Source organism: Epinephelus moara, chromosome 14 (assembly GCF_006386435.1).
Source record: "Epinephelus moara isolate mb chromosome 14, YSFRI_EMoa_1.0, whole genome shotgun sequence".
Classification (NCBI taxonomy): Eukaryota; Metazoa; Chordata; class Actinopteri; order Perciformes; family Serranidae; genus Epinephelus; species Epinephelus moara.
In genome coordinates this window covers 29,867,148-29,885,590 of record NC_065519.1, presented here as the reverse complement: position 1 = coordinate 29,885,590, position 18,443 = coordinate 29,867,148, and the positions used below count along the sequence as shown (strand labels likewise).

General features: G+C 40.5%; 1 protein-coding gene across 1 annotated transcript in view; it reads left to right on the top strand.

The window, feature by feature from the left end:
- The first annotated feature begins 611 nt into the window (after positions 1-611).
- pals1a (protein associated with LIN7 1, MAGUK p55 family member a) overlaps positions 612-18,443 on the top strand; it is a 38,028-nt gene continuing 20,196 nt past the window's right edge. Inside the window, exon 1 of the mRNA XM_050062459.1 lies at positions 612-809. The gene's annotated coding sequence lies outside the window, so the exon portion shown is untranslated. The remainder of the gene's footprint in view (positions 810-18,443) is intronic.

Sequence of the window (18,443 nt, the reverse complement as noted above, 5' to 3'; positions counted from 1 at the left end):
CAAATAGCTTCTGTGGTAGTTCCTAGTACAGTAGGTGTCTCCAGGACCACATTTTACCATGGTAGCTCAGTATTTTGGGTTGGCTTGACCTTGTTATTTGATCCCAGTATGGCCATGGGATCCAGTAAAGTACTGACATGATGAAAATATATATCAGTATCAGTATTAAAAGTACATTTTTGTTTATTGTAAATGGTGTTGAAACACTTTTTTCCTTTTCAATCAAATATCAAGTGTAGCCCTCAAAGGTACAGAGAACTGAACAGCAGGTTAACAAATATTCATTTAAATATTCAAAAAGATTTCTAATGTATCTCAGAATGTTATCTTCAATAAATGCCAGAAAAAATGTCTGAAAGATTAAATGAGCTATAGATTTTCAGATGCATATTTGTTGGTTGTGCTCATATTTATGATTAAGTTTGATTTCTTTGATACTAATTCATCAGTAGTAATAATTCCACTGTATTGTTCACGTGCAGCATTCCACGGATGTAGCAACGTGTTTGATTGGCTTAAACCAGATTCCTTTCATCGCTGTATCCAATCAGCATCATTGTTTTATCTAGTGTGTGGCATGTTGTCTCCTCCCCCTGTCTGGAGTTGACAGTCTGTGAGGAGGAGACGGAGGAGAGAGGGAGGTCTGTGCTGCTGTGCTCGATAAACGAGCAACAAGTCTGTTAGAGTGAAACTGTGAATTAAAAAAATAAAACGCGAACTACGACTGGTTGGATTAAAAAGAACTTTTAATTACGAGTTCCTACTTGGATTTAACAGCTAGAGGAGTTGGCGGACGGCTCAGGAACAGAGTGAGTATTCCAGTGTTTTCTGAAGCGGCTTTGTTATCAACAGGTGCTGCAGGAAGCAGCAAGCTAACTAGTTAGCTGCCAGCATTAGCCTGATAACGTGAAGTGAAACGAACCCACACCTTGTGGATAAAGTAAGTTTTCGTTAGGGTTGTTAGTCGCCAAGCTGATGTGAAAGGTTTACAGCAACTGAAGGAACTTTATTTCTACTAAATGAAGCTAATTAACCTAAAGCTGAGCTACTTCTGGGTTACTGTGATAGTGGCACTGGCTAACCAAAACAGTCATTTCTCTGAGCTAACGTTAGTCCCTTAGCTAGCTGTCACACCGCCCTGTCACAAACAACAAGAAACTACCACGTTGGATAAAATGACACGCTGACGTCCTGTAATTGCTTGTGTGTTTACGACAGAGGACTGGGTTTAGTTTGCGTTTTGTCGTCTATGGTTAGCACACAGTTTTCATCCCGTAGCTTTGGCTGCTAGAGTATGATTAGGAATAATGTACCTTTGACGGAACTCTCACAAGGGTCCTACGAAAGTTACATTGCTATTATGAGGGTTGGTAGTTTTGTTAATGACAACTAGTTTCTGCCTGCTGTAGAAAGTCGTTGTCAACACTACCAGACGCTGAACTCAACTCATATTAAAATTTTAAGATGGTTTTGGGTTATGAGAACAGACATACACACCCTGAGATAAGTAACTGAGACTGACTGTGAATCCAGACTGGGCAATCCCTAATTCAGTATAAATAAAAACTGATATCAGTACCTTTGGGATTCAAGAACGTATGCCTTTATCTGCTGTGTACCTACAGTGCGAGGACAAGACGTGACAGCCATATTTTTCAAATGACGTAATGTTAATCTTGATTCTTATTATTAGAGAATGGTATGGGCTGTGCCAACAGACCAGTACTACTAAAAGCAGTATAAATAGTTGCCATGTTGTGTGTAATTGTTTCTTTAAAGTTTCCTGTGTGTGTTTTTCTTAATCTTTTAAATTTTTCAAAAATTTCAAATCTACAGATGAGTCAGGATTGTGAATGTCAGTGACTAAAGTGTCACTGTTTAGCCAAATGTTACCGTATCACAAGGCTGGAGGCTGTTTTCTATTTATGGTGAAGTGTGAAAGATATAGGGGGGTTTGGTGGTGTCTGGCGGTGAATTGCAGATTACAGCCAGCTCAGATTTCTCCCAGTTGGAATTCTTACAGTGTTTATTGTCCAGAAGGTTTTTACTGTGAGCCAAATTATCCGCAGAGATCTCCTCCCCTCGAAAACAACAGATAAGGTGTTTAAAACCAGTAAAAACACTGAATAATAGGGATGCACAATAATATCGGCACATCATCAGTATCGGTTGATATTGGCTTTAAAATTAAATATTGGAATCGGCCACCATGCAGATGATATCGGTATGTCATCGGTTTAGGCCAGTATTGGCGTTGTATCGATATCGGTCAAATGAATTGTTACACGATATTGGATTTCCTGCCGATATCTGATATGCTGATATCTCCATAAACAAGGACCTGCTCCCTATGTAGATATAAACGGCTTATTCTAAGGTAATGAAAACACAATGATTCATATTCTCAGGTGATTATACACTAAGGAAAACATACTTATTCAATATATTACATTTCTGCCAATATATCCCGTATAAATCCTACACACTTAACCTTTAAGTAATTCCATGATTCAGAGGGGAAATCCCATGTTGTGTTTCTCGGACACTGAAAAGTTTGGCTGGATAGGTTTGAATGAAATCCAGACACAAAGATGAAAAGACGGAGGAGGAGTAAGACAAACATGTAACCTAATGACTGTAGTCACAAGGCGCTGTCTTGAACAGCACTGATACTGAAAGCACCTAATGTCAGTGAATGATTCTCCATTTGCAGTGTGTCATGCTGGGTGCCTGAAGCTGTCAGCACGGATTTAATGATCTATGCTGCTTTGGCAGTTAGCCTGACACATTGCCTTGGTGTAGCTGCTCATGTAGCCAGGTGGCGTGGTGTGGGCAAGCTTACACTCACTTCTTCTTAAACAAACATTGTTGTGGTGCCCTTGGGCAAGAAACCAATTAATCTTTAGTATCTTAGTTTCACTGACTAAGATACCTGAAAGTCTTGTCCTCTTAAACGAAGGCAAGAAAAAGAATCTCGGAGTAAAACCATAATATTTCATAATGCTGTGGTTCATCGCATGTTACTACCTGCTAACAGGATAGGAAACTGACAGATTGGATATATATATATTTATGGATGTTGGTTCAAACTATGGACAAGACAGTGTCTTTTAAATTGATGTATTAATGTGTTTTTGTGTTTTGGTTCCAGCCCTATCCGTGTAGAGTTTAACCCGAAAAGATGTTTTTTTTCTGTTATATTGCATAGTGGCATAATTATTAGTTGTTAATATGTTGCTGCAAATTTGTATTTAAGCCTTGCTTAATTTGACTTAATTTAAGACAGAAAAATACTGACATACAGAGGGAGGTCCAATTTGGTATTTCTTTTTGCTTTTATCAGCAGCTGAGAAGGCTTTTCCATGTATCACATTCCACAAGCTATTACAGTGAAAAATTATATGACGTACATAGTAGGGGTGGGAATCTTTGGGCACCTCACGATTCGATAACGATTACGATTCAGGGGCTACGATTCGATTATAAAACGATTATTGATGCATCTTTAATTTATGTATATTGATGCACTTTTTCACAACACACATTTCTTTTTGTCTCACTGAATAAGCATTCAACACTTGCAATTTTTAAAAACAGTGCATTTGTAATAAGAAACAGTTGAATTCATTTCCATTATATTTTATTAAACATATAAATGGAAATGCGTGCAAACTGGAAAGTTACAACTTCGTTGTACGGAACCAAAGGTAACAACAGGTATCTTAAATCACAAGATAAAATGCGCAGTTAGAGTAACAAATGATTCGGTGGCGACAGACGTCCACGCATCACATGTAACTGCGTTCCTACCTGCCTGCCTTCAACAGTGAGGCCATGACTTCTGTTTTGGTTTGGTTGTAGAGTGTCGGTGAAATAGCGTCGGGATGGGATGGTGTATCTGGGCTCCAGTGTATGCAGCAGTGCTCGAAATCCCTGATTTTCCACGACAGAATAAGGACGCAAATCCTTGGCAATAAATGCCGCGATGGCCTTCGTAATTCGCTTCGCCTTTTCCGATGAGGGTGGCAGCTTTCTAATTGCTTCCTCGATTGTTCTCTGGTCGGTAGCGCCACTAGTTGCCGCAGCAACAACAGCCTGCCGTCTCCCTGACTCCTCCGTCAGGTGGAATCGAGTTACATGGCTTCTCATGTTTGTTGTGTTGCCAAAGTATTTTATTTTAGCACGACACAGCTTACATATAACGTGGCTCTTGTCCAGTTCGCTTCCGCCGTCAACGTTGTAGAAGGAGCTGTTCGGATCTCATGGCGAGGTGGGTGGCGGTCAGCCATGTTTGTTTTCCTCTGTGCGCGTGTCGGCGTGTCTGCTCCAGGTGCGCATCCCAAAGTGTCCCGGAGATGACACGTACTGCGCTACTTAGTTCTGCATTATTTAGAACCTTTTGTATTACTCTAATTAACAGATTTAAATAATCTAAATTTGGACGTTTGTGAATCGATTCAGATTCGTCCACGTCTGAATCGCGATGCATCTAAGATTCGGAAATTTCCCCCACCCCTAGTACACAGTGCTTCAAAATGGTGAACAGGTTTTTGTTGGATATATATAGACATGGGTTTTCAATACATGGTAGGAATAATGGCTAGCTATTTGAGAGTAGTTGTAGGTTGTTAGCTGAATTGTAGGTGTATGTGGTTTGGTTTATGGTCTGCAGTTGTGCAGTCCACTGTACAGGACAGTTTGTGAACACCCAGGTGCTCTGAACTGACCTTACTGCAGGTATATGGCCACATCGCTATGGTGACAGGGTCAAAGCAGACTTTTACGGACACACATGTCCACACACTGCGAGCAAGTGAAGCAGAGAGGTGAGGACAGGCACATTGGGCCACAGGCCAGCAAAATACAGAAGTCCTCTGTTCTCTGGAATGCTCTCTCCATCACTCTCTCACTCTCATTCTCACTCTGCTTCTCTGACCTGTTTGGGAGCCAAAGTTGGCTGCTGCCAAATCAAAATGTGTCACCACATCAGGGGTAGACTTACACTGGAGCTGCTATTGTCACCTGGTCAGTGTCCTCCGGATTGGGTATGATGAAGGTTCCTTCCTGGCAGCGGTTAGTCAGTGTGTTTAATTTGAGTGAGCTGTTTGGGGCACTTGTTGGCAGTTTCATGCTGTCAGTAAGTGAAATTTGCCTCAGCCAGCAGAAACAATGAGTTGGGTGATCATGCCATCTTAGGCCCCGTTCAGATGTAGCGTCTAAAAGCGCGTGGAAAACGTCAGCTGTGCCGTTTCCATCCTTTTATCCAAGGCGCTTCGGAGGTTGCGCTACTGTCGTGCCTGCCGTTACTAAGCAACCAAAACCGCCTGTCACTCACAGGGCACAACCGTTAGCCATAAAAATAGCGTATCATCATGCTCACCAGTTATCCCAAGCTCCGAGCTGATAATTCTCCAGGCATTGTTCCTTCTGTTGGAGTCAAAGTAGTACAATGAAGACAGGTCATATAACTCTGGGTATCCCTGGACAAGAATGATCAGTCGCTCCTCCATTGCTTGCTGCCTTTCACACCACCGGATGTTGTGAAGTCCGTTGGACGGAAAGGAAGAAGCAGGTTCATGGAGCTGATTGGTTAATTCTTATCACATGACATGCAGTGCGCTTGCTGCATTCGAAAAAGTTGAGATTTTTCCATCTCTGTGTACCGCGGAATAAATAATAATAATAATAATAATAATATTATAATAATAATAATAATCGTGTGTGCGCACGAAAAAACAGACGCGTCGCACCGAATGCGCGCTGCTACGGCGTCGCTTTGGGTTGTGAGCGTGCTTGGCGCGCATCTACATTGAAACTAATGGATTTATGCGCGCAAAAGACGCTACATCTGAACGGCCCCTTAAAGTGTTGTAAAAATGCTGTCTCTGAAGTTATTCCACCATTTAAAAAACAACAACATTATTTATGTTGTCATTTTGTCATATAGGCTACAGCCAAATCAGAGCAGGCATTCACCCTGATATTTCTAAAGGGTGTGGTGAACTTTGCAAATATCTGACACTGATAATTCCACAAATATGTTTCCATTACCGTTTATTGCATTATTACGCCATAGTTGAAATTGTTCCCACTTCAAATATGTAAAAGCTTTTCAGGACACTGACAAAAGGTTATTAAAATCTGTCATCTATATTCTTCCTTTCTAATTCAGTACATCGTAAATTACTTAACATATTTTAAAAGAAACTCAGCTTATGTCTGTATTTCCCCTCTCTCCCTCATTTGGGCTCCTTTTCTCTTTGTCTGGTACAGGGTGGTACAGCCCTTTTTAAGAATGTAAGAGTGTGTGTGTGTGTGTGTGTGTGTGTGTGTGTGTGTGTGTGTGTGTGTACTGTTAAGCATAAGATAAGAGGCTGCTCTGCTTCTGCTCCCAATGACATTCACGGTACACACACGCACACACACGAGCACGCACACACACACACACACACACACACACACACACACACACACACACACACACTCTCGCAGCTTTGCTCTTTGTGTCACATAATGTTGGTTGGTTGAAGAGTTTTTAAGGAATACTCACCTTGTACTATACATACTTTTTGGGTGTACAGTGTACAGATTAAGCCAAATTTTAATCCAGAATTGGTTGCCCATGACCTGTTTAGAATCAGGCCAGATTTCTGCCAGAATTGCTGTTGTTTGACGTGCAGTTTGAGGGCGGTCATGACATCTGATTCATTTTCTGAATGATTAACGATCTTAATGATCTCCATCTTAAGGCCAATTTCCACCAGATGCGTGTTGGTTGCGTCTCCGCTCCGGCACGGCAGCGGAGCCGATAGGATTCAATTCTAGTCAGTGTGTGTGTTTCCACCGGCTGCGGCTGTGCTGCGTTCCGGCTCCGTCTCAGCTCCGGCACTCCGGAGCCCTCCGCAACAGATACGCAGGACTTCTATTTTTGCTGGACGCCGGAGCACAACGCAGCAATTCAGCACAGAGCAGATCGTGCAGGGCAGGAAGTCGTGCACAGAAACACAATAAAACATCCGGTTAATTTTCAAAATAAAATACAGTGTTCACGGCGGATCATATTTCCCTGCACTACACCTTAAAAACTACATAATGGGCAGAGGCAGGCCTGAAGTCAACAGGTCAGAGGTTTTCAGACGTCATTTCACCCCGTGAACACCATGGACGAGGAGATATTAATCATGGCAGTGCACCGAGATGTCTTCCGGCGGAGCTGCACCGCACCGCACAGCAAACGCAGCCGGTGGGTATTGACGGACGGCGGAGCACGCAGCGGATAACCAGCGCTGCCGTTCCGCAACGGACACGCATCCAGTGGAAATCCGGCGTTACTGGAGTAACATTTTACATGTTGTAGCTATAACTGTAGTCTTTACTTTGACTTTGCTATGAACTTTCCTGAAGAATAGAGGAACCATGTTGTTTATACGTCTCAAAGTAAGTAAGTTGACAAAGTAATGCTGGTTTTCTCTTTTTTCTAAACATAATTCGGGATGTTTGACAAAATTTTATAGGAATTGTCAATGGACACAATTAATAGGGCATTTGCATTTAAAGTGAACGCCCATGTTGGGCCTGGTCCATTGATCCATGAGTGTAAGCATGTTAGTTGTACATTTTGACTTTTGAGCGAAACATATGTATCAACAAGTGAATATCACTTTTGCACCTAGTTTTCATCAGAATTCAGTGTTTTCACTAAACTTAAATTTCTAAACTTGATACCTTGACTAATATTTATATTCAATACCATTTTCAATACAGAGGGGAAAAATTGACATTGAACGCAAACAAGGCTATAACATGAGATAATGACTTTTCTTTTCTTGGTTAGTAGCAGAGAATAGCAGAATGACTGTAGTAAACATTAGTTTTGGGTACCGATCGAACTGCATCGGTACTACAGAGTACAGATTCATGTTAAATCCATCTGTGCCAAATGTTGGTACCTGAGAGCGAATCTAGGTAAGAACACTGGGTTTAGGTAAGAGGCAGAAGTGCCACAAAGTGCCCTAAAGCCAAAATGCCCGCTGCTTTTTTATAAGTGGGGGAAGAAGGTTGCAGAGGGTCGGAGCCACTACTACAAAAGCGTATAGCACTCTTTTGTTGAAGCCTTGATTTCAGGACAGCCAGAAAGCCTTGGTCAGGAAACTTCAGTGATCTTGCTCTGGCTAGGCTAGGGAACACAGTAATTCAGAAATACACAGTGGGGCCAGCCTGCATAGTGCTTTATAGGTTATTAGAAGAATTCAAATCAATTCTGCACTCTATGCATAACCAGTGAAGACCGGCCAACACTAGTGAAATGTGTGACCTGTGTGGTGTATCAGAAGTCTAGTGGCTGCATATTGGACCAACCGGAGCCGAGACACAGACACAACTCAGGGTAGTGAACAATGAATTACAATAATCAAGATGGGAGGAGACAAAAACATAAATGATTTTCCCCAGATTCTGAAAGTGTAATACAGCTTTGATTTGTGTAGTGTTTCTGAGTTGAAGGAAACAGGATTGGACTATTTTTTCTACATGTAACTTGAAATTAATTTGTTGATCAAAGCAGACTCCACATTTTTTGAGGCATGCTTAACATTTACTGCCAAAGGACCCATAAAATGCTTTATTTTTCCTGAACTGCTGTCAGGACCTATGATGGGGATTTCTGTTTTGGCTGGATTAAGTTTGAGGAAATTGCTTGACATCCACTATTTGATGACATTTAAACAGTCATGCAGGACAGAGAGCTTACTTATGTCATCTGGTTTAAAGGAGAGTTACAGCTGCTTATCATCTGCATAACAGTGTTCAGAAATGTATGATTGACAAAGAGCAGAGGAGCAGAATTGCGTTTTAGTCTACTATGTCACCCCTGCAGCTTGTTCAAAAATTATGTTTTTGTTATTACAGAGAAAGTAAAGTAGTGAAATGGGTACCCATACTGAATTGCAGATACTGGAACCAGATCCGGTATAGGATCAAATGTGAACGGTACCCAACCTTGGTAAACATAGGCAATAAGAGAGAGCGAGAAGGCGTAGTTAGGACCAGTGCATCAGTACTGTGAAAATGAGTATTGAAACTGTTTCAAATATTCAGAATTGATATGTATTGATAAATTAATATTTTTGACAACACCATTGAAATTGTGGCTCAAAATGCTGTAATGATCATGCTAATAATCAGTTCATTTTGTGATTTTTGCAGTGTTTTAAGGATTGATCAGCAGTAGAATGGAACCCACTTGTAAAATTAACAATGCTGATGCTATTGCTACACTTTTGCCAGGACAAAGAATGATGCATTGCACTGGCTCGGGGAGTGGGACATGCCAAGTTTCATTGTCTTGTGTCAATCACCTGAAATCCACAGGAGGTTTCCTAATTCTAGTTTTCTAAGGCGGTCATTGAAAAATGTTTTGAAATACGGACGTCAAGTTTTTTGCCCCCAAACCCAATATGAATCATTTGAGCCCCGATCCAACTTCTATTTTCCTAGATAATACAGCTGCACAGTACACACTTCAAGTACTTTAAAGATATTAAAGTCAATCTAGTGTAAATGCATTATAATTGAAAAGCTCTGCAATGCATTAAGAAAAGAAATCCCTGCATCCAAGCTGCTCCCCAAGGTGCTGCGTTGTGTCTGGCTCTCTGCTGCTGTTTGTCTAAGACTGTCACACTGAGCTGAAAGGAGTGCTTACAACTTAGGTTAATAGCATAAATCAACAGTCTGATACAACTTTTGCTGTGTATGGCATGTGGCGTTTTGTGGCGGGCGTTGGAGGAGAGACAGAGAATTGGAGAGGGAACTGTAACTCAATATAGCCAATTCTGATCTGTTAAAAAATGCTTTGATCAGCCCTGATACCGATCTTTGTTATACAAAATGTAGAAATAAAGGAAGTATTAATGGTATTTTAACTCTGACATTGATGATGCTTGTGTTCAAAGTGGCAGAAAGACTTAGCGTTGAGCTAGTAATTGACATTCACAGCTTTGACTGGGCAATTATTTTCTGCGATCTCACTATACGGGCATGCGAGAAAGCAGTTTATTTCCTGAGTAATGTGTTACCACACATTGTTGTCTTATAGCTTGTTTGATATCATAGAGAAGCTGCTGACCACAATGATCAGCTGTCGCTCTATTTTGTTTGACTACTTCCATGTAGTTGAGCAGAGCAGAAAACAACTCTGAACTTCTGTTTGCCAAAGGAATCAAGCAAACACAGTTGACCCTTTGTTAAGTCCCACCCTTTTAACGCAGAGTGGCCAATCATAGTGTAGTATCAGCCAGCTCCGACAACTACACAATTGTGTTCAGTAGGCTCTCATGCAGTCATTTCAGATTTTCTTCATTTTCACACTGGTTTTGTGGATTTTGAGCTAAATGTTGTACCTTGGGAATGAGTAATAGTGATACCTGTTATCCTGAGAGGTGGAAGGAGATATGTGTGTCTTCTACGATCCAAAACCAAAATCAAACCCCGAAAAGTGTAGGGTTAGCTAGCTAGGTGATGTGGTGGTTCACTCTGTGATCCACAGCCTATGGTTAGGCTTTAGCTTCAAACTGTCTTTATCTTTTTGTTTTTGCTGCTGCGTGAGTTTGACATCCTGGATGTATCCTTCAAACACACATTGTAGACCCATCTGTCTACTTTTTCTGAAATTGTTTTTTTTTTCTTCCATAAATTAGATTGTTCTTTAACTTTTACGGTTAGAGACACTGAAATACACCTCAGAAATCACTGGCAAAAGTGCAGATGTTGAGGCTAGCACGTCTGGCCATGCAACAACCAATGCTGACTTAGCAGCTGCAGGCAAGCACAAACGAATGGAGACCCAGAAATATTCAGAGAATTGTCTCAAATGCAACTCAGTTTTATACAATGTAATAAGTGGTTCCTGCTCCATCTCTCTGTGAGCTAAGTGGTCTTGGCCTGAAATAATGTTGGAGACCCCTGCCCTAGATTATACTGCTGGATGACCTTCAACACCATCCAGTCAAACCGCTGTGGTTGAGTCGTGTATTTTGTAATTTGCAATTTTTCCATCACTCCAGGCAAAATTGCAACTTTTTTGTTTTACATTAATTTCTTTCTTTTTTTTCATTTTTAAAACAAACAAACAAACAAACAAACAAAGGAGCTTAAAGGAGTAAAAACCTAATCAGTGAAGATTTTGCAGTGTTCCCAATCCCTCCTTGGAAGAGCTCTTTGTTTCCCATAGTTTTGCCTTGAACTGTTGCCTCAGCAAGACACACATGCATACACACATTCATACATGCACTCCAGGGGGTAAGCTGTGGAAGCAGATGGTGGTGGTGTGTGTGTGTGTGCGTGCGTGTGTGTGTGTGGGGAGGGGGTCGGCATGTAAGGTTATAGCTTATCAACACTGTATGTTTGCTCAGCAGTGTGTAGTCCAGCAGGTCTTAGATAAAGTCTTATTTAACTAGTCACTGGTCTTAGGGCAGAGATCCAGTAGGAAACAGCTGCAGGTCTTCATCAGCCATAATACAGGCTTTTCCAGCCAAACTGGGTGTCAAAACCAAACCCCGCCTCATCCTCTCTCCTGCATCTACAGCACATTCAGCCCAAAACACTGATCTTCACACCACTTACAGTCCCAGTGTATGGATCAGTACTCAAAGTAGGTCATGGATCTGTTTCCACTAGCTTCCCACTTCATTAGATTAATAGTATTTTAATGAGCCTGTCTCTAAGTTTAAGAAAATACGTTTATTCAGCTTAGGCACCTGCATGCCAGCTTTATCAATACACGTCTTACAAAAGGCATTCAACTTATTATCAGTAGGGATGCACCAATTTATCGGCTCAACATCGGTATTGGTTGATATTTGCATTGTTGACTGCCATAAGCCTATCGACAAACAAGATGACATCCACCAATGGCACTGGCCGAAGTTTTTCTGTTTTGTCACATCAGTTTTTTGCAGGCTATAGAACATGGCTTGAGACTGGTGGCTGCAAAATTAAATTAATGATTGAGCAGGTAAAAGAAGAATACAAAGACTGTTTGGCAAATGGACTCTGTGACCTCACTGTTTTGTGATGAGATGGCAGGTAGCACTACCGTCCAGTCCTCCTGGGGACAATAGAAAATGTTTTAGGGATGAACAGAGATCTTCCTCAAAAGGATGCAGTAAACTTACTATCTTGGCGTCAGGGGACGCACCCTTTTGTTTCCCTAATAATGCTGCATTGTGAAAAACGAGTCCATGTTAAAATCAGCAGGAAGAGAGCTAGTTAATGTTAGCTCTATGCAGCCAGTGGCCACAATTCAGTCACAACTCAGTTGGAGGCATTATATTAGGATTTGTTTAAGCTCTATTCAGCAGTCACAACTCAGTTGGAGGCATTATATTAGGATTTGTTTAAGCTCTATTCAGTAAAACTGAGTATTGGGCAAAGGAAAATTATAACATTCTCATGATGTGTTTTTTTTTTTATAGTGCCGATTTCTTTGTTTCCCTGGCACAAAAGGTGCAATAGATTAATAAAAAACCCAAAATAAATTATATAAAACCATTGGTATTGGCTGTCGGCCAAATATTTCTCTCAAATATCAGTAGCCGTATCAGCTCAGAATTTCAAAATCGGTGCATCCTCAATTTTCAGTATTCTTTTGTCTATAAACACACATACCGTGTATTGAAACTTAAACATGCAGTTAAAAAGGCAACGTCAGACAGTTTGATAATCAATGATTAATCCTTCTACATTTTGATGTTGTCTCTTAATGTAAGGAAGTGTAACATAGCCAATCATATGCCTTTCTTACAGCCGTTCTTATTTAATGGGATTTTGTCTCATTCAGAGTGAGTGCAAGGTGGACAGCAGACGCAGATCAAAGGCTGTATATAACTTAACCATGTCATTTGTAATGTTAATATAATTTGTGTTAATTTCAGGCCATGAGCCGGTTACTCAGGTAACAGCTCATGTCAACATCATGACTAAGATAGAATAACCTGGAAACCTCATATTCAAATAAGGTTACAGCTCTCTACCTATTAAACAGGGTACTGTGGTATAGAAACAGTTCCCCACCATGTGAACAGTATTATGGGTACATTTAAATGCCAACCTAGAAAAAGAAAATTTGCCTTTGCTCATTAAGGATTTTTTTTCCCTTTCGGGGAATCTTGGGTTCTTGAAAAGGTGAAGTAAAGTAAATGATCAAGGTTTTAAGGCTCTACCTACCCAAACAAGTGTTTTCAATTACTCCAGCTGATTAGAGCTCTTTTTTTGCTGGAAGTCAGGTGGGACTTTGCTGATGTCACCAAACTCATAATCTGTGTCAAATTCCCATATTACATTTTAATTCTAAGCAGGTTTTGAGTATGTAGTGTGTTTCAACTGGAAAAGTGACAAAATGAAAGATGCACAAACTCATTCAAATTCATTCAGTATCACTCAGACCTGATAAACATGTTGAACACATTTACTTCCTTAAAACTGTTTTTTTATGTTTTAATGTTTCTTTGCATGTTACCGCTGCCAACTGCACACTGACTCATCTAAATGGAATGCAGCCATCATTATTGTTATTGATTACACCTGTGCTTTTCCTAGTATGACATGTTAAAATGTCTGCTGAGAAAATAGCCTATTGGTGCATTCTGGATACAGTTAGTAGTATATAGTATATAGTATAGAATTGGGACACAGGAGCAGTTTGATTTCTGATGGTGCATATGTCGTGTCCTTTACTGTTTGGATAAAACACTAAAATATGTTTAACTTGTATTGTAACTGTAAATAAAAGTACACTGTAAAAGTCAGTATTTAGTACTCACCTGATAGTAGGATGGAATTAGGACACAGCAATAATGCTGTAAAGCAAAAAAAGGTACAACTTTAATATGTAAGGGTGAGAGTGAGGGTGATGTTCTTACTTTGCACACGCAGTAAGTAAGCATGCGAAATTACTCTTGGATTCACGACTTTTGCGTGTGTGTACCGAGTGTTTGTTTGTGAATCAGAAGAAACATTCTGAAGTGACGTGCATGCCCGCTAGTTGCAGTAAGCATACTGCCATGCCTCTGTTTCTCGACATAAGGAAATGTGTCCCAGTGTGCTGCTGTTTCTCTCTGAACTGTCCCTGTAGCCAGGTAACTGGCGGTGGACTGGACTTGAACCTGAGAAGGTATCAGGTGAGAGTGGTTTGTCTGATGACTTAGATGGGAATTGCATAGCTGCGACAAAACTTGTCCTGGCAGTCAGAAACAGCTGATAAGCCACTTGTCATTTTCTTCAAACATGTGATGTCGGTCTCTGAAGATGCACTTTTAATATGCTATGCATTTAGTAAATCAGTGTTTGTTTACATTTTCTAAGACAGCTGCGCCTTCATCATTTGTGCGACGGGCAACTTTTAATAGATGCACAAGAAGCATTAAAGTTTCTTAAGCTGAGCTTTCTTGGACCTGACACTACCCAGTTTCTCCCATAATGTTAGGGCTTAATGTGTTTACTTGTTCATTTCTGTCAGTGGAGGCTCTAATGGTGGATTTCAAATGTACACATCTACAGCTTTAAATAAATTAGATGCTAACCAGCTCCTTACCCATGGTCATGGTCCATGTACATGTCTCCAGTGGTGACCATCACATGCTTATCCCAGGCTGTTTGTATCTTTTATGAGCAACTAATCCATCAGGATGATTTCCAGTCATTTGTTTTCCCTGCTTGAGGCCTCTGAATGAGTTTCGGTAGCCTCGTTTTTATCCCTACCGAGTTTTGAATCCCTCATGGTGATGTCAGCAGTTTAATGTTTGTTGTTATAGGAGGAAGGCTAGCCCTCAAGAGGAGCTGCTTAAATCCTCCTGCACTTACCTCTGCTCAGTGATGTCTGAACCTCAGACACAGACTACTCAGGCCCTGAGCACTGTTTTATGGCTCCTCTCCCTCTCAGACAGAAACCTAATTCAACAATTTATTATTGTCATGGATTGCACAATAAAATGTAGTTGTAGCCCCCTCCACGGTACACACACACAGAAAATATATATTTATTTATGGATTCAAAATATTTAAATCAGAATAGAATAAAACCATAAAATACTAGAACAAACCATATAATAGTAGCACTAAAGGAAGAAATAAAAAGGAAAACTAAATACTAAAAAATCCTATAAATACTTATAGGAATACAGTTGTGACTGTCGATATACACATATTAGTATGTGTTTTTAATTATTATGTTATTCTAAACTTTTGGCTATAGTGAGAATAAGGGTAGTGTAAAGGTAGTGCTCTGGTAATGTACGTATAAGACTATAGCATGAGGTTGCCTGCTTGCTTTGCTTCCATTCACCTGCTGCTGAGTCTTGTGGCTACATTTTCATTTTTGCTTGGTCAAACCTATTTGGGGGACTCAAGCTTGAAGACGTTTATCTTTTGACTTCATTTAAACTGAAAATGTTCAGACAGAGAAGAAAACATTCAAGGACACAGACTTGATTATCTTACATTTTGGACGTTGTTTGCCCAAAATGTTTGACGTAATCTGGGTTTGTTGGGGATTTATTTTTTGTTAATTTGCTTGTTTGCTTTTTTTTTCATTATTAAAAATCCTTTTGGATTGGAAAGTTGGATTACAGAAGAATAAACTTCTTTGGATCCAAGAGTGAAGATATAAATAAAATTTAAAAAAAAGTAACACTGATAATTGATCATGCACAGAGATAATCAGAGAAACTGCATGCTCAGCAAAAGCGAAGTGAATGAACTGAACTAAGTCCCATTTTTAATAAAAGGCCAATATTCCAGCCTTTGTGCTGAAAGCAATATAAAAGTAAAATGACTCCAATATGAATTTCCGGAGGATTGTTCAGTGATTTAGGATACACATATTTGTCTGCTGAAACAGAGGCATCTAGAGGAAGCTTCCGCACCAGAAAACAAGGATGTGGATTAACGTGTTGTTTATACTGGTATTTGACACTGTTGATTTATGCTTATAATGGAAAGGATGAAAATGGCAAATGGCAGGCAGATAATAGTTTAACATACCGAACCCTTGCTTATTTTTTTCACTGGCATTCTAAGGCCCCTATATGCTGTGCGATAACACCAATCTGTCAAGTTCAGTACAAGTCATGCTGTCCAGGATGTATCTGATAAAATCATGGTTGCAGTACATTATCAAGTTTGAGGCATTTGTGTAAAATAAACATCTGCTAAGTCAGAGCTCTTTGATGTAAAAAGAGAAAAAATGCAAAATGTTGCACATGGAAAATGAAATGATTGATATTTTTGAAAAATATGCAAAAGTACTGAAATATCTTTTTTGTAACTATTGCACTGATTAATTTAAAAACAACACAACACACGCAGTCACATGTCAGAATCTGGCTTCAAGGTGATCAGAACAGAGATGTTGAGAATGTAAGCGTAGTGAGTTTTGATGTCTCAGTCTGACCAGTAGGTGTATGTCATGGATGAATTATTTAGAACTGGACACTGGACCCAAAGACGGAACCTTTCCAGTCTAATGAGAATTGCTCACCTGGCACATACACTAAACAAGTTTCTAACTTCTGGGTTACCTCTGGGGTTTAGTGGTCTGCTGAATATGCACAGTAGTGTTAATCCCATCATGCCTGTGGCCCGGACGGGCCATGTTAATGAGCGAACCACTTTCCATATTGCACAGATCACATAATATATCCCATAAAAGTTAAATGACTTACCATATTAAAGTATCTGAAAGAAAAGTGAAAAATCATAACCATGGAACAAGATCACCTTCAGTGTTTAATCAGAGAATCCAGTCATTACGTGGCTAATATATAGATAAACAAAACAATTAAGTTCCAGAATAAAGGTTAACACATGACCAGTAAATTTAACGTGGTCATACACAGCACAGCCTCATTCACAAAAATAATTACTTTTCTGGGCTTTGGACAAGTTTTACAAAGATTAAACTGCCACAGCTCTTAAACATTCAACACAACGAGTAATAATTAACCATGTTTACAGCTGGAAGCGTCCTGTCAACAGTTTCACAGACGTCTCTTTTACAGTGGTGGTCTATGGGGAAAATGCTATTTGGGCCGCTGAGAATTTTTAGTTGCACTACTGCAAGTGGCCACTGGGGAAAATTGGAAGTACGGCTGAGCTGTGGCACCATATCCAGTTCTGTAATACATCCATGATCCATGGCATATATACACACACTCCCCTCCCCCATCAGTGGAATTTTGTTCCCGGGGCTGCCTGGCATTCCTCACTGCTGCATCATGGGACCGTGTGTGTGTGTGTGTGTGTGTGTGTGTGTGTGTGTGTGTGTGTGTGTGTGTGTGTGTGTGTGTGTGTGTGTGTGTGTGTGTGTGTGTGTTTACAGTCCTGCTGGTAAGAGATAGCATATCTACATGCTGTTGTTATTGTGGCACTGTAAGATAATTCATCCATCCATCTCACCTGTTTATTTTTACCTCTGCCCCCCCCCCCCCCCCCCCCTTCTCTCTCTCTCTCCCTCTCTCTCCCTCCCTTCATCTAATAATGTCTACCTTGCTCGCCCTCTCTTGTCCCTCTCTCTTTTTTCTCATCCATCCAATCTTCCCTCCCACCATCTCCCTACATAGTACTCAGTTCCTTTAGTATGTGTGTGTGTAGGTTTGTGTGGCGGGGGGGACCACCCGGCTGCTGACAAAGCCGTTGTCATGGTTATGTGTGGAGAGTGGGGGGTTGTAATGACGTTGTTGTCTCTGAACTACTTAAGAGACAGAGGTAGGAATGACTAAGATGCAGAGAGAGAGAGAAACTGACTGTGTCATAAACTGTGTTAAACTAGTCTGTTAGTCAGTGTACCAGTTAGTCAGCCTAACACAGCCCATCATATTCCACAATGTACTGTCAGCTGGTAAACCAGTTGTTCATTTAGCACTAAGTCAGGTTGTGGACCAGCAGTCAGTCAGTCAGCTCATAAAGCAGCAGGTAAACCAGTTAGGACACTCAGTAAATCAGTCACTTGCTCGACCAATAAACTAGTAAGGTGTCAGTCCACCTGTTTGGCAGTCATTAAAGGATATTTCTGGTTCATTACTCGACGACGACGAGTATGAGTACAACTTGGACATTATTTTTATAGTTTTGGCCATATTATGGGCCTTTTTCACTGTCACTTTTGGCCATGCCAAGTCAAGCCATGCCACGCCAGTTTGCATATCCATTATTAGTTCATGGACCTTCTCCGGAGTAGGTCCAAAAACCGGGTTGCCCACCCTCAAGCGGCCAAAGTTAGAACTGTTTTTACAAGAGCAAAATTCTGTAGGCCTATTTACTGTTTACTATATTTTTCTGTTTACTCTCCTGATAGATTTTAAATAGTGTGGGGCTGTGTTTGACAAAAGAGAGAGATATCTGTTTTTACCTGATCTGTATCAGAAACCCAATTTGTCCAGGTCTTATCACCT